The sequence below is a fragment of the Triticum aestivum genome, chromosome 7B, assembly GCF_018294505.1.
Source record: "Triticum aestivum cultivar Chinese Spring chromosome 7B, IWGSC CS RefSeq v2.1, whole genome shotgun sequence".
NCBI classification, from domain to species: domain Eukaryota; kingdom Viridiplantae; phylum Streptophyta; class Magnoliopsida; order Poales; family Poaceae; genus Triticum; species Triticum aestivum.
Genome location: NC_057813.1, coordinates 615,722,618 through 615,738,382, shown reverse-complemented (window position 1 = coordinate 615,738,382; position 15,765 = coordinate 615,722,618).

Sequence of the window (15,765 nt, the reverse complement as noted above, 5' to 3'; positions counted from 1 at the left end):
TTTGCCGGTCCAAGAACAAAGGGGGCTTGGGAGTTAAAGATCTCCATAAGCAGAACTTGAGTCTTCTTACTAAATGGTGGTAAACTTGAGACAAAAATTGGGCTGTAGCAACATATTGTCAAAGCCAAATACTTTCGGAGAAACTTTGTGGCTTCGATAAAAGGGAAGATCAATGACTCCCCATGTTGGAAAGCGATAATGAAAGTTAAAGAGCAAAGAGCTATATATGGCTGGTAGACAAGTGTCGATCCAATCTGGTGACATTGCCGGACTTTGGATGGATCGTATAGGGGAACAATTGCCATTTAGCGAGCAATTCCCCAGATTGTTTTCTATCTGTAACTACCCTGATTGCACTGTTAAATCTAGTCTAGCAGCAGATTCATCTTCTTTCTTTCGAAGAAGATTGAACCATGAACTGGAGGAATATTGGCGACAGATGATTGATGTTGCTAATAAAGTGTGTGTCTCTGATGATAGTGATAAGATCAAATGGGCCTTGGGCTCTAAATCCTACTTTACTACTAGGTCAATTTACTCTTTCTTGGAATATAATATATGTGAAAATGACTATCATTGGATATGGAAGGCATGTATGCCTTTGAAGATACAAATCTTCATGTGGCAGCTGTCGCAGAACGCGGTTTTGACTAGGGATGTAATGAAGAAAAGGGGGTGGAAAAAGAACCCTAGTTGCTCCTTTTGTGCAGAGAAAGAGACTTCTCAGCACCTTTTCTTTACTTGCCCAATAGCCAGGGTGACCTGGAGGGCTGTGGCATGCATGTTTGGGACTGATCTATGCCTGAACAATCTTTGGCAAGCCTATTCGTGGTGCCATTCCTTCTTCCCAGAAGGAGAGGTGTTCCATACTATTGGCATTGCTACTGTCTGCTGGGCTATTTGGACCTGTCGTAATAGAGCTACATTTGAGTTTATATCTCTGCTAAATCCTTTTGAATGCACATTTTCTGCTTGTGCTCTCTTGTGTTATTGGGCAGGGTTGATGAAAACACAGAAGGATTCAGATGACCTGAAAACTGGAGCCACTATGCTGAAGGAAAGCGCTTCAAGACTGATGCAGACATGTGCCACGGCGTACCACGATGATGGAGCTCGCTGAAGATGCTAAAAGGATCCAAGAGAAGATCCAAGATCGACCCCAGGGAGTGATGGCAGCTAGCGTATGGGAGGAGGACTGGTTTCATTTGGTGATTCCGTGTGTTTTGGGCATTCTTTTGCCTGTTGCTTGTGGCCTCATTAAATAAAGACAGTTCTATGGCTTTTGGTGGATAGTGTTTCCATGTAATGGTGTCGTCGGGTTTTCGCCCCACAGTGAGTAATCTCGATGACGAGTGCTTATAGTGGCTTTCCGGCGATGCTTGAACCCGTTTTCCTCTTTCCCGTCTTATTTTCTGAAAAATGATGTATTTCCGTTATGTCGCAGTAATGGAAAGGGGTTATGTTCGGTTCAAAAAAAAACCTAATGCATCCATGGTTAGCACATTTTTCAATGTGCTAGCTAAAAGTGGGACCACCCTCTGTTCTTTGCACTGCATGCAGCTCCAGTACGGGCGTACGGCTGCATCCAACGCGCTCACCTCGAGCACCGCCGTCTCTGCACCCCACTCGACCGTGGTCACCATCCTATGATGACTTCGCCCCGGCGTTGCTGGTCAGGCTTGCCGTGTGCATGGCGACAAGGAGCATGTATCTTGTTGGCTGGCTGATGGTAGTCCGTTATTTCCTTGCTGCCGTCCGCCTCCGCTTTATCAACTACAAGGAGGCAGGAGCCCTGAAAGATGGAGCAGTTCTCGGCATCGCGTTCGTGATCAGCAAGCTCCCAGCAACCCAATGGAACTCGCCACAACTCCATCGATCAATAAACCACGACCAACCTCATGGCAATGCTGGCATTGTCGTTGCTACCTCTCTCTCTCCCGATGCCTATTACTCCCATCCAATGGTAGACCGCCGAGATAGCGAGCGGAAACGTGAGAGAGATGAACAACAAACCTACCATTATCACTAACTCTTTGAACGCTGGGAAATTAACATGCAAAAGAAGACACTGGGGAGAAGGGGGGGGGGGGGGGGGGGGGGGCGGACTATAAATATCTAGGTGTAGCTGTACTTGAAAATGTTTGTAATGAAGTTTAGAGATTTGACGGCATGGAGAGAATGGATCACGTACAATGTTAGCTGGGGCGAATTATTCCAATTGCAGTTCAAAATATGAGTAGTTTTAAACTACAACTTTAAATATCCTTAGTAGGCAAGCTTCATTTATTATAATCGACGAACATTTCCTAAAACATGTGAACACTTTATTCAGTTACATAAATAATTTTTATAAATAATATGAGAAGTACTTTGGTTAGCATTGGAAATCCGCAAAGGAAATTCATAGCTGGAATCTCCATTTTAGGGACTGAAGAATAAAATTCCATCTAAGTACAAATTATGAACATAGCTCAACAACGTGTGGGACGTTGAGCCCAGCAGGAAAGGTTGGCGCCCCAACACGTCCACGCTAGTCAATAAGCACCCAACCAATTGGGGATTAAGAGCATCTCCAGCCGCGCCCCAACAAGGCCCTCCAAGCAACTTTTCGGTCGCCGGCACCAAAAAATCGGCCCAGTCACGTCCCCAGGGGCCCATTTTTCGCCGGCTCGGGCCGAAATTGGCGCCGGCGGACCCAAACCGAACCTGGCGCGCTGGGGGGCGCTCGGGGGCGCCGGGCGAATCATTTTTGGCACAAAAGAGCCGCGGGCCAGCCGCGTCAGCGACACCGCCTCGTCTTCTCCCAACACCTCGGTTTCCCGCGGGGAATCAATGGCAAGGCTGCCACCGGTCAGCTTTGCCATTGATTCCTCACGGGCGGCGCGTCACGGGATGGCGCCGATGCCTCCCCTTCCTCGGACGCGTACACACGGGCGCGACACGGCTATATATGGACTCGCTCGCCTCTTATGAGTGCTACCTCTCCCGAGCGCCGCCGCCGAGCCCTCCCTCTCCCGAGCGCAGCCGCCGCCGAGCCCTCCCCCAGCCCTCCCTCTCCCGAGCGCCGCCGCCGCCAAGCCCTCCCACAGCCCTCCACCTCCTCCCCTTTTCCCGATGGCCGAGCGTTTCTCCGGAGACGAGGCGGCGGCCAACAGCTTCGAACGCCGCACGCTCCACGAACAGGAGTCGTGGCTCCTGTTCCAGGCGAACATCTCGGCGCTGTCGGACATGCGGGCCGGGCCGACGGGCTGGAGGCTCAGCAACGGGGGAGTGCCCATTCCCCCGTTGCCCGATGCCGTGGCTAAACCCTCGTACTTCGCCGACGAGGTCGGGGTTGTCCGCGCCTCACTCACCGACGCCCAGCTCTCCCTCCCCCAGTATGCTGCCGACAACCATGCGGCTTGGACGGCGTACTTCGAGTGCCATCAGCAGCAGCGGCTGGTGTCCACCAACGGCGCGGCGGTGGTCGGCGGCCTGAAGAATAGCGAGGGGCGCCACCTGTGGTGGGGCGCCCCCGACCGCACACTTGAGGGCGTGCTGACGCACCTCGAGGGCGGCAACAACCCGCCGTTGAAGTACCCCCCGGCGAGGGAGGCCGCCCCGGCGCACTGCCGACGCGATGGGCAATGGGTGCCAAGGAGGTTCGGCTCCTCCTCCTCTTCTTCCTCCTCGCGCTCTTCCTCCCACTCCTCCGGCACTCGGACACTGCTAGGCGTCAAGGCCGAGCCAGCGACGGAGACGCCGCTCGGCCGACGCACTCGCAGCACCGGCATCGTCATCAATGAAGGCGGCCGGTGCGCCTCCTCGTCAGCTCCTCCTCCGCGCTTCGTCAAGCCAAAGACGGAGCCGGGGCTCGCGCTGGTGAAGACAGAGCCGGGTCTTCCCGCCGTGAAAACGAAGCCCGGCGAGGTCGAGCTCGACGACGACGCGGCCCTTGAATGGGCATGCCAGGACTTCCTGAAGATGGCGAGGGAGTGCCAGTGCGCCGCCTTGCGGCGCTTTGAGCAGCGCTGCCGAGGCCGCGACGAAGGAGGAGTCATCGTCATCGGCGACAGCGACGACGACGACGCGCCGGCGCCGCCACCAGTCCGTCATGGCGACGCCGGGGAGGGGTCTAGCAGGGGCGCCCGCGTCAAGGAGAAGAAGGCCGACAATGGCGGCGACGACTGCGACTACTCGGCCCTCAGCCAGTTTTTTTTAGATTAATTTATATATCTGCTATGTAATAAAAATCCGCGAACATGTCTAATATATGCCCAAGTTTGCTGAAATTTGTCGTGTTTAGCCGAACTTCGCCGAACTTTACCTAAATTTGCTATATGTTTTCATTTTTTGAACGCGCCTGAGGACGGCCCTGGGGTCGGCGGTTGGGGACCAACTCGGCCCCAGGCCCATTTTTTGCGCCGGGTCACCCCAGGAGGCGATTTTAGGCGCCCCCTCGGGGGCCAACGGCTGGAGATGCTCTAAGAACACTTGTCCTCGCCAACCTTGACCTGTCCATGGCGTGTCCAATGAATGTTGCATTCCATGGAACAACTGCTGCCTGCTACGGGCTTATTGGATCTGCAACTCCGCGAAAACTATGAAGGACTGCGACCTCACAACCAACTGAAATCTCTCTCAAAAAAAATATGTCATCAGTCACAGCCTGACTAATGATGGACGCTGCTGCCGTCTTCTTTTGCTCGTATGTACATTCATCTACGTCATGTGTATAATTGATACACTTACCACCAGTGGATGCTTATGAATACACATATATTGACTGACACATATGGATGTATGACATGCTGAACGAACACATATTACTATTGGCACGCCTATGTAACCGGTAAAGGCTGGAGATACTACTACGGTTGTGTGTACTAGAGTTTCAGCTGAGCAACAGCATCATGGCCGAACAGTTGTGATGCACAAGCGCGTGTGTGGGTGTACGCCTTGTCTTTCCAGTGCTGTTGCAGTTTGGATGGATGAGGCCTCTTGAGCAATCACTTGGGCACTGTAATTTAAATACACGTCATGAATTGTATTCTTGATCACAAGCATGCTCATGCATCCAATGACCAATTTCTCCTATATCCATCCAAAAAGAAAGGTATAAAGTACTGCAGAGGTTAAAAGACCAGATAATCTTCCCATGTTTAACTGGTCAATGATACTAATGCATCTATGCTTAGCACAATTCTGATTATGCTTACTAAAAGTGAGAGGTGTAACTAACAACCTACTTGTGAAAGGGATGTACAGATGGTCATTTCCAAGGATATGACCATAAAAAGGGCATGTTACTTTCAGTCCTACTGATCTTTGCAGTTTGCTACTAGACACAAAAATGACATGGGCTGGTGAAGTACTAGCAAGCTTCTAGCAAAGTGAGGTTAGAATAGAGACGATGAGCATGAAAAACAGGCTACAAGCTGAGGGGATGTGATGCAGTGTGATGTTAGGCTCAGAAATTGACCTCTCCCACAAGCTGATAATTCTAGTGTCCAACACAAATTTTAAAGATAATGACTTCTAAACACAATTTCAATTCTTATTTCCTTCCAGTTAACTTTACATCATAACGTGTTTGACCATGTCAGCCTACCAGGCATTCAGCATATCACTAGTAGCTGGGGCATTTTTTTAACCTCAGTTAGGTAACTGGTCATGTTCATGCAGTCATCTCTGGACAAATGTAATTCTAGAAAGGTGTGCTACAGTGCTAGGAAGAGAAGATTTCGAACTTTCACTAGACCTCTCTGATTGGACTAGCATAGCAGAGCAATATAACTGTGCCAGCAAAGCATATAACTCAATGTAGCCCTCGCCCCTCGCGTCGCCCCCGCGGGCGACCCGGGGGGAAACCCTAGCCGCCGCCCCTCGAGTCTCCTCCTCCTCTCCCCCTCCTCGCCGCCGTCCATAGTGCCGCCGGGCGAAGCCTGGCCGGCTGGGCGGCGGCGGGGCTTCTCCCCATCCTCTCCGTCTTGGCTGGCGCGGGACATCGGGATCCAGAGAAACACCGGGCGAATGTGGGGTCCGGAGGCGCGGCGGGCGGGTCTCCCATCGGCGTCGTGCGCGGCGCGGCAGTGGCGACCTGCGTGTCGTGAGGTGGTGGCTGTGTTGGTCTGACCGGTGGTCGCGGGTGCCGCCGGATCCAGATCGGATCCATCTGGATCCTTTCTTCGGACTCCGTCGGCCGCCGCAGGGTGGTGATGATCGTCGCCAGCCACGTCGGATCGTTGGATTCGGCGTCTGGAGATCTACAAGGAGGTCTTCTCAATCCTTCTTTCTGGTGGGTTGAGCCCCATGGCTCTTTCATCTTCGCGGGTTTCGGATCGTGGCTTGCCGGATCCGGAGTTCACGGAGGTTTGGTGGCATAGGATGTGGACCGGAGGAAACTTTGGTCGGCGTGTTCGGCCCGGCATCGGCGACGTCACTTGACGCCGTTACCCTTCCTGGAGGCGAAGCCGAGGTCCCCACTATCCACCCCCAAACCCTTCCCGGACGAAAGTCCAAAATTCAGTCTGGCTTGGGCGGCGGTGGCGTCCTGCGCGTCGTATCCTCCATGGAGGCGCCGTCTTGGGAGGAACTGCTGTCCGGGGGAGAGATGTTGTGGATGGTGGGCTCCGAGTAGCTCCAGCAGTGGCGATGGTGTGGAGGTTGCCAGGTGGTGCAACGTTGTATCTACCGCGTCATTGACGACGAGTGGTGGCAGCATGGTGCAGCTGCATATCGACGACGGATGTGGCTGGATGGACGAGCGCAGGGTGGTCGAGCTGTTTGACGCCATGGTGGCGTCGATGGCAGGCCTCGCAAGGTCTGTGCGTCAGTACCTGCTCTGGAGATGGATAAGTGGAAGAAGGCGGCGGCAGCCTCGGTGAGTGTGTCGGACCGGCGTGTGACCCAGTCCCGATATGTGGCTAGGATGGGGCATCCGACATTAGATGTTAGGATTTAGTGCGATGTCTTTTTGGTATTAGGCTCGGACATTCGGCACCACTGCATTAAGGGGGTAGGAGTAGTGACAGATGTTGCCTAGATGGTGGCTTACTGATGTACTACTTTGTAAGGTCTTTCGTGCTTAATAATTAATAAAATGGCCGTATGCATCGTCCAGATGCAGAGGCCGGAGATGCATCCTCCTTTTCTATAAAAATAAAATAAAAATATATAACTCAATGTATTAATTAAAGTGTGGTGTAAAAGAGTCGTGCATTTTCAAATAGAGGGTTGCTCATCATGGCATTGAACTGGCGTGCATTTGAGTAAATTACATAAAACCACCACTTTAAGAGCTAGATTTGCGGAAAACACTAGGATACATTTTTGCTGTAGAAAACACCATATCTCGCGTAATGGTCTTGCAAAAACCACTGATTGACGGATCTGATTTGTTTAAGTGCGTTTATGACAGATGGGTCCCACTTTTCGCTGACGTGGCATAACGTTTTACCAAAAAAATTGCTAGATGGGTAAAAAAGCGAAAACCCCCTCAACAATTTTCCCCTGTGCTGCCCAGGGCCTTCCCCTGTCCGGCGACCACAGTCAGCCGCCCCCGCACCCCCGCCCTGCCGCGCGCGCCCCTACGCCGCCACGCTCACCTCCTGTCCAGTCGCCCGCGCTACTGGCCGGCCGCGCGCCCGCCTTTGCCCGTACGCGCGTGCCCCTGCGCCGCCGCGCTCACCTCCTGCCCGGTCGCCCGCGCTCCTGGCTGGCCGCGCGCCCGCCTCTGCTGGCCCGCGCCCGCTGCAATGCTAACCGCGCCACCGCCGGCCTGCTTCCCCCGCGCCCGCCGCTCTACAAGCTGCGCCACCGCCGCACTGCTCCACCAATGCATCCCGCACTGCTTCCCCCATCTTCCTAGATCGATCTCGAGCTCGGGAGGACGGAGGCCGTGGCGGGAATACGAGGGGGGGGGGGGTGCTGGAGCTCCACCGCTATTGCTTGCTCCGCTGCACGCCCCGGCTTCCGCCCTACTCGCGCCTGTGCCTGGCGGCCGCTGCGCTCGCTCCCGTGCACCTTCTGTTGCACAAGTGTGCGCTCCTGTACCACCCTGCTCGCGCCTGTGTTCGGCCACCGCCGCCGCTGCTCGCTCATGTGCACCTGTGCGGCATAGGCTGTTCGACAGGGAGGTTGAAGGGCTAGCTGGGTGGCTGCATGCCCTCGCCGGCGAGGGGAAGAGAGCGGAGGGAGGAAGGAGACGAGAAGAAAGGGACGAAGCTGATTGCTTTTTTCTATTTGATTTAGGGGTGTCTGTGCAAAATATATGGACTAGTTTATACATTTAGACTAAAATTGATCTTGCACGAAATGTTACGCCGCGTAGGAAAAAAAAGGGGCCCATATGTCATAATCTCACTTAACAGAGACAGATCCTCCGATCAGTGGATTTTACAAGACCATTACACGAGATGTGGTGTTTTCTGCAGCGAAAATGTATTGTAGTGTTTTTTACAAACCTACCCCTTAAAGTGGTGGTTTTATGCAATTTACTCCGTGCATTTGGATATTGTTCGCCGTATTAAGGACGGACCGCACGCACGTTTGTAAACATCACAAGACTGTTTACTCATTGCAAAGTACACGCATTATTGGTCGACGGTTTGGTATCTCCAATATACAAACGATGTTTTGTATAATTAGTGTGCATTTCATCTTCTCTTTTTAACATTCCATTTTGTTATACACATCATTAGTTGAACTATTGTCTGCCAACCCGTATCGAGATTTGATAACCACAACGAAGACCTCGTTGAGCGAAACACTGGTCGGTCCTAATTATGCCGTTCTTGGCACCCCTGCTGGTGCCATGGTTTTTTCTTTAGAAAAGCAGGATGACCCCCGGCCTCTGCATCTAGGCGATGCATGCGGTCATTTTATTAATTATTCTCACAAGATCTTACAAAGTCATACAACAGTAAGACTAAAACCACCATCTAAACAACAAATGTCGCTACACATATCCAATTGATGAAGGGGCGCTGATAGTCTGGGCCTAATACCAAATAGACATCGCAGCTAAACCTAAACATCTAAGACCTGAGGTCCCAACCAGGACGCCTGCCTGGTATTGGGCACCTACCAATCCGGCGCACTCCTCAACCAGGACGCCTGCCGAGTATGGGGCCGCCGCAGCCACCTGCCACGAGTCCATCTTCAGATCTGTACTGTCGCGTCTACCGTGCCAGGTCTCTCTGCCATCGACGCCACCACGACGCCAGACAGCGTCGTCCTCCTGCGCGAGTCCATCCTCCCACATCAAACTCTGAATCTGCACTGCGCCACACCGTACAGATCCGTCGCCATCAATGTATGGATGAAGCACCGCTCCACCAAAAAAGCCGTCCGCTGGTGCCGCGAAGCCAAGTGCACCTCCAAGAATGCCGCCCTCAAGGGGGTTACAACACATGATTGCCGCCAACATCCGATCAACTGATCTAGGATTTTCCACGGAGGTATTGAGTGAAGTTGGGAGCTTCACCTCGATGATGCCTTCATGAAGGAAACGATGATAAGGGCATCGTCATCACCGGCTTCGGCCATCAACCGAAGATCAGGTTTTCACCCGGATCTGTCCCAAGAAATCGACCCAACAACCTGTGCACCGTCTCAACCGCCTTCAAAGCCCCAGATACAGTCGCCTAGATCCGGCGACCAACCGTAGCAACAGTGCCACCGTGGGATCCCTGGCGCACCAGCCACTGCCTGGGTGTGCCACCACTGGAGCCTAGGAGGAGGCCTCCCACCCTGCCTCGCCAAGCCGCGAGAGCCACCGAGAAGGATCCCGCGTGCTCGTTACCGTCTCTGATCCGAGCCAATCCATAGCAGATTACCGTCACAGATCCTCCTTGGACAGGGAGTACACCATGCCATGCCGCCGCGTGAAGCCCGAGCTTCACTGGCCGCCACCCTCCAAGGCCGCCGCCCCGGGATCCAGACAGAACTTTGCAGCTGCCACCGGCCAAGTTCCGCCGCCGTCGACCGGCCAAGCCGCCGGTCACTGCATGACCATGCGAGCACAGCCAGTCGGCCGACCAACTTCGATGAAGAAGAAGGCCACCACCACCAAGCCTAGGGCCGGCGCCCCATACATCCTCGTGTTGCAGATCAAGTCCAGGAGCAGTGCCCCACCGACGGCGATTGAGATCGGTAGCACAGCGAATTAGCCCGACATGAGTCAAGGCCAGATCCGTCGTTGCTGGTGCCGTCCTCCCCCGCCGCTGTTGCACCACTTCCATGTCGCCGCCGATCTGCGCCACCGCCGCCGATCTAGCCGGAGAGGAGCGCCGCCTTCCAACCAGATCAAGATCCAAGGAGAAACCGCCGCCGCCGCCATGCCACAAGGGCTTTGCCCTGTGACGCCCCGGGCGACGGCGGCGGAGGGGAGCGCAGGAGGGACGAGGTTGTAGGAGGAGGGCGGGGGCTCCCCGGTGCGGGGCGGCGCCACCGCCATGGTTGCATCAGTCATTTGTCATTAGCTAAAACTATGGTGCACCGATGCGAATGATGGGTGTGCACACATCACTCCATCATGGTCCATGCATATGGGCTACTACTAAATACTAATTGCACTAATTAATGTGGTTGTTGCATCAGTCATTAGCCAAACAAGATGTTCTTGGAAGGAAGGAGCTAAGATATAGAATGTGTGTAGAAAAGGTGTATGAGAGAGAGCTAGCTGTAACTTATAGGTTCTATCGAAAAAGGCTTTCGCCCGCTTTATATATAAAGCAAACCACCAAGCACAAGGTTCAACAAGGTATCAACAAGCAGACACATTCACAGCCACCGGACGCAGCGTCACCCAATACAACACATACCACAGTGATAAGATTCTGCTGAAGGCATAACTCAACAAGCCCAACGAACACAATAAAAAATGCACAATACACAGGAGGCGGCGTGGGCGAAAACAGGTGAAGGGAAAGCAGTAAACTCATCCCTAGGTATTCCGTGCAATCCATGGCAGTGCATGCCACACTGTCATAACCATTTCCCCTGGTCACAAGTTATTCCAAAAGCTCTATCTTCTCCCCTGAACCGAGAGAAAATCTGCGAATGGCTTCTCCTCGAAGCCTTCATCAGAGTGAGTTCACCATCTCTTTTCGCCATGGCAGTCAGGGTCACAGGGAAGATTCATGGGGCTCACCTCAATCAGCCCGTGAGTAATGTGGGCATCACGTTTGATGAAAAAGTTCTGCCAAAGCTTCATCTTATATTTATCCACGTGCATACCAGCAACAGAACGCATCAAACTACCTGCGTCAAGCTCTTTTTATTTTGAAAAGGAGGTTAAACTCCGGCCTCTGCATTAATTGATGCATTCGGCCATATTTATTAATTATTTCACAAAGGCCTAAAAAACATACATCAATCCACCCGAAGGCATCACTCACACCTATAAACTTGATAATGTGAAGTGCTCTCACTTCCCACATAACGTATCGGGACCAACAGGCGGTGCAGCCTACCTAAAGCGCACATCACATGCACATGTTTTAGAAGCCGTCATCATCATCGGATCACTGACCCATCTTCAGGAGAGAGATCCGCATCATCCTTGCCAGTCCGGACAACCATCTACGCCACCACGGCCCCCAACGACGCCACCGCCTTGCGCTCGTCCGTCCAGACGCGAAGACTTTGGAAGATCTGTCGTGCGTAGCACCTGTCAACCAGGCACGACTCAACGTAGCACCTGTCGGCCAGGCATGACTTGACATCTCCACCGAAACTCTGTGCAAGACGAAGCCGCTCCACCTCCTACATTTGTCTTCCATCGGTGCTCCACAAGCGATGCTCCCAAGATAGAAACGACACCGTAATACCGCCATTGTCCAATCTGGAAGACCAGATCCTAGCTCTTCCTCCGAAGCAACACGAGTGAGTCGACAACAGTTACACGACGATGCATTCATCAAGGTAACGGCGCAAAACGCTACCATTACCCGCCAACGGCTCGGTTTTCACCGGCAATTATGTTTTCCCGACTCGTAGTTGGGACTAGATGACGAATCGCGAGATCCAACCACCCAGCCTCAGGCCGACCACCTCTGACGGAAGAGATGAACACTACCGCCGACTGCACCGGTCAGAACAGATCTGACCGGAGGTGCCGCCGACGCGACCACCAGACCATGCACGCCACCGCCGACCGCAGCGCCGCCGCCCGAATAGGGCTGGCCGCCGCGCCCGCATCCCGTGCCACCTCCAACGTCGCCGCGCCAAAGCCATCTCCATTGCCGATCGGATCAGGCATGTCTCCACACGATGCGTGGCCCCGCACAACCCTAGATCCGCGGGAGAGAGGTGATGTCCTCCGCCACCGCCTTCGGCCGCCGGGCTTATACGAGCGGCGGGGGAGAGAGAGGAGGAGGGAGTGTGTGCCCCTGGCTGCTGGGTTTATGGTGCTACCTGAGTCTCCCTAGCGGGGATGATGCAGGGGCACCTCTTAGAGAGTCGGTATGGGATCATCTGGCAATACCGGAAGGCAAGTTTTTTTAATGATAAGGGAGGCTAGCAAGCTAGGATATCGGCGAGGTCGATGACGGTGAAACAAGAACCAATAGCCAAGTACAGGACGATGTCGTGAGCACGCTGACAGGCATCACAAACTAACGATGAATTATTTGAACTAGAACACGGAAGTTCATGACTCCGAACAATGGAAGTGACCACATTATTTGTAGGATGACCAAGACGTTGATGCCATTGCGACGAGGAAATTCGAACACCGGAGGAGGCATGACGAGACGATGAAGATGACGCATGAGCGAAGGGGACCAGATAGACCCCCCCCGGTAACTTCTACCATGAAGAATGACGCGCCTGGTTGCTTTGTCCTTAATAAGGAAAAACGACGGTGAAATTCAACAAACACGTCATTATCACAGAGAAGACGATAAACAGAGAGAAGATGTTGGTTGATGTGTGGAACATGAAGGATGTTATGCAGTTTAAGAGATGAACCAGGTAAACGTGAAATACCAATGTGTGAAATAGACAAACCTGCACCATTGGCCACCTGAACCTGATCCTTGCCGTCTTATCGCTCATGAACCTGGAGGCGCTCAAGATCGTTAGTCAAGTGATCCATAGCCCCGGTATCCAGCACCCAAGGAAAGTCGACGGTGTTGGTGGAGGCCGAGTTGGCGGAGCAGGAGTTGTCATCCTGATCATAGCGCTTGTGGCAGTCGTCGGCTTCATGGCCCCAATTCTTGCAAATTTGGCACCGGGGACGCCAGCGGTTGCGACGCCCACCTCCTCCGCCGTTGTTGCCGGCGTTGCCCCCTTCACCTTGCCGGCCATTGCTGGCTGTAAGTGCATCTAGTGCCACCCCTAGTTGGTTTTGGAGTATTGACGACAAAGTTGGTTGAGGGACTAATGTGTTTGTGAGAATTGCAGGATAACGCAGGTAGTGTCCCTCATTGATTTGGTTTACCTACCGGAGATGACCCCTAAAAATGTATGAAGACATCGAAGACAATGGTGGTATGTGAAGATGTTCACATTGAAGACTATGACATGAGAAGACATTGAGTGAAGACTATGGAGCGCGAAGACTGTGTGGTTTCGTTGTTTCCTTTTCTTCTTTGTTGAGTCATAGGAAACACCGTACTGTTAAGTGGGGTCCAAGTGAACTAAGTCAGAGTGACTGAAGTGATGCTCAACCCAAATCCTATGTCTTCGAGCGAAGACAATGAGAGCAAATCTTATCCAGAGTTGGATGAGTCAGCTTTGCTTTTAGCCCAAGTAAAGTTGCCGCGTGTGTTTGAAATCTGACCGTTGGAACACGTGTCAGTTCCTTAGTGACCCAGGGTCATTTCGGACAAATCAGGTCGGGTTGCCTTGTGGCTATAAATAGCCCACCCCCTACACCATAAATTGGTGGCTGCTCAGAGTTAGTATACGGCTTTTGTCGTTTGAGAGCAACCCACCTCGAAGCATTTGAGAGAGAGAAATCCTTGCGAGGACAAAGCCCAAACACCCAGAGCCAAAGAGTGTTAGGCATCACTGAAGTCTTTCTGTCTGTGTGACCTGAAGACTTATTACACTTGAGGACTGTGCATCCTCCAGCCGGTTAGGCGTCGCGTTCTGAGCATCCAAGAGTCATTGTGGATTGCCGGGTGAACGAAGTCTGTGAAGGTTCGGAAGTCTACCTTGAAGACTTACCAGAGTGATTGGGCGAGGACTAAGTGTCCTTAGCTCAAGGGGAATAAGGTGAAGACACGGTCTTCTGAGTTGAATCTCAGCCTCCCTAACCAGACGTACAGTTGTCACAGCAACTGGAACTGGTCCAACAAATCCTGTGTCTTCAACAAGTGACTGGTTCTATCTCTTCCCTCCTTTACTTTGAGTTTGTCTTCGTGAAGTCATTGCTTATCTGTCTTATCTGATTGACTTCATTGCTTGACTACTATTGTTGATTGGCTTCATACTATCTTCCATCCTGATCCTACTACCTAGCTGCTATTAGTCTTCGTACGTTAACGCTATTGCATACTTGACTATGGCTTGCTTGTTGTAGTTTATCTTCCGCTGCATATCAATTAGGTTATTTCTATTGTTTGTCTTCGAAACTTCCATGTTTTGAAGACTTTGATAAAAATCGCCTATTCACCCCCCCTCTAGTCGATAACTAGCACTTTCAATTGGTATCAGAGCAAGGTACTCCCTTGTTCTGTGTGATTCGGTTTAACCACCTGGAGTTTCAGCTATGTCGACTGCAGGATTGAGGAATGTATCTTGCCCCACCTTTGACGGTCATGAGTATCCTCGGTGGAAAGCCATGATGAAGAAGCGACGCATGGCTATGGACAGCGAACTGTGGACCGTCACCGAGATTGGTCTTACCGATCTATGCAAGATGGCGGAGGCTGATGACATTCGCAAGTACACTCTACTGAACCTCACAGCGAAGGATGTCATCTGCTCCTGCCTGTCCCGAAATCAGTTCAGCAACGTCATGCACCTCAATCACGCGAAGCTAATCTGGGACCGGCTTTCTGAGGTCTATGAAAGTCATCTTAATCGTCATGATCCTTGGCTTGATGACTACAAGGAGTCTCTTAAAGAGATGACCTTTCCACCTGAACCGTCTTCATCTTCACCATGCCTCATGGCAGGGGGTGCTAAGGTAACTGAATGCTATCTCTCTGAAACTAGTGATGATGAATCAGGTGACGAATTTGGCCCCAGCTATGTCAAACTTGCTTCCCTTGCCACTAAACAACAAAGAGCTTTGGAAAAGATTCAAAACATGCTTAGTAAGAGCGATGATATGTTGGGCGAAGAAATGGATCAGTCAAAAGCTTTGGCCGAGAGTCTTTAGAGACTTCATTCTAAGTTGGACGCCCTTCAAGATCAACATAATGCTCTCTTGTCTGATCATGAGAAACTTTCTTCTGAATGTCTTCAAAGAGAGCAAGATCTTGAAAAGATAAGGGTGGATTATGAAGATCTTCTGAGGAAGCACGATTCATTACTTGCTCAACAAATCAGCGTTGCTCAGCATGAATTTGAACCACCATGTCTAAAATGCATTGAGCGTGATAATGCTACTTCTGTTGCTGAATGTTCCGCTGCTGCTACTGTTGCTCTGTCTTCAACTTCTGATGTGGTAACTAACCCCTCTTCTGAGGATACCACTACTATTGCTGATGAAAATGCTAGGTTGAAGACATTGCTTGAAACAGGGATGTATAAAAGTCTGAAAGGGCATCAGACACTTTGTGATGTCCTCAAAAAGCAGATTCTGAACCGAAACCCTAGGAAAGAGGG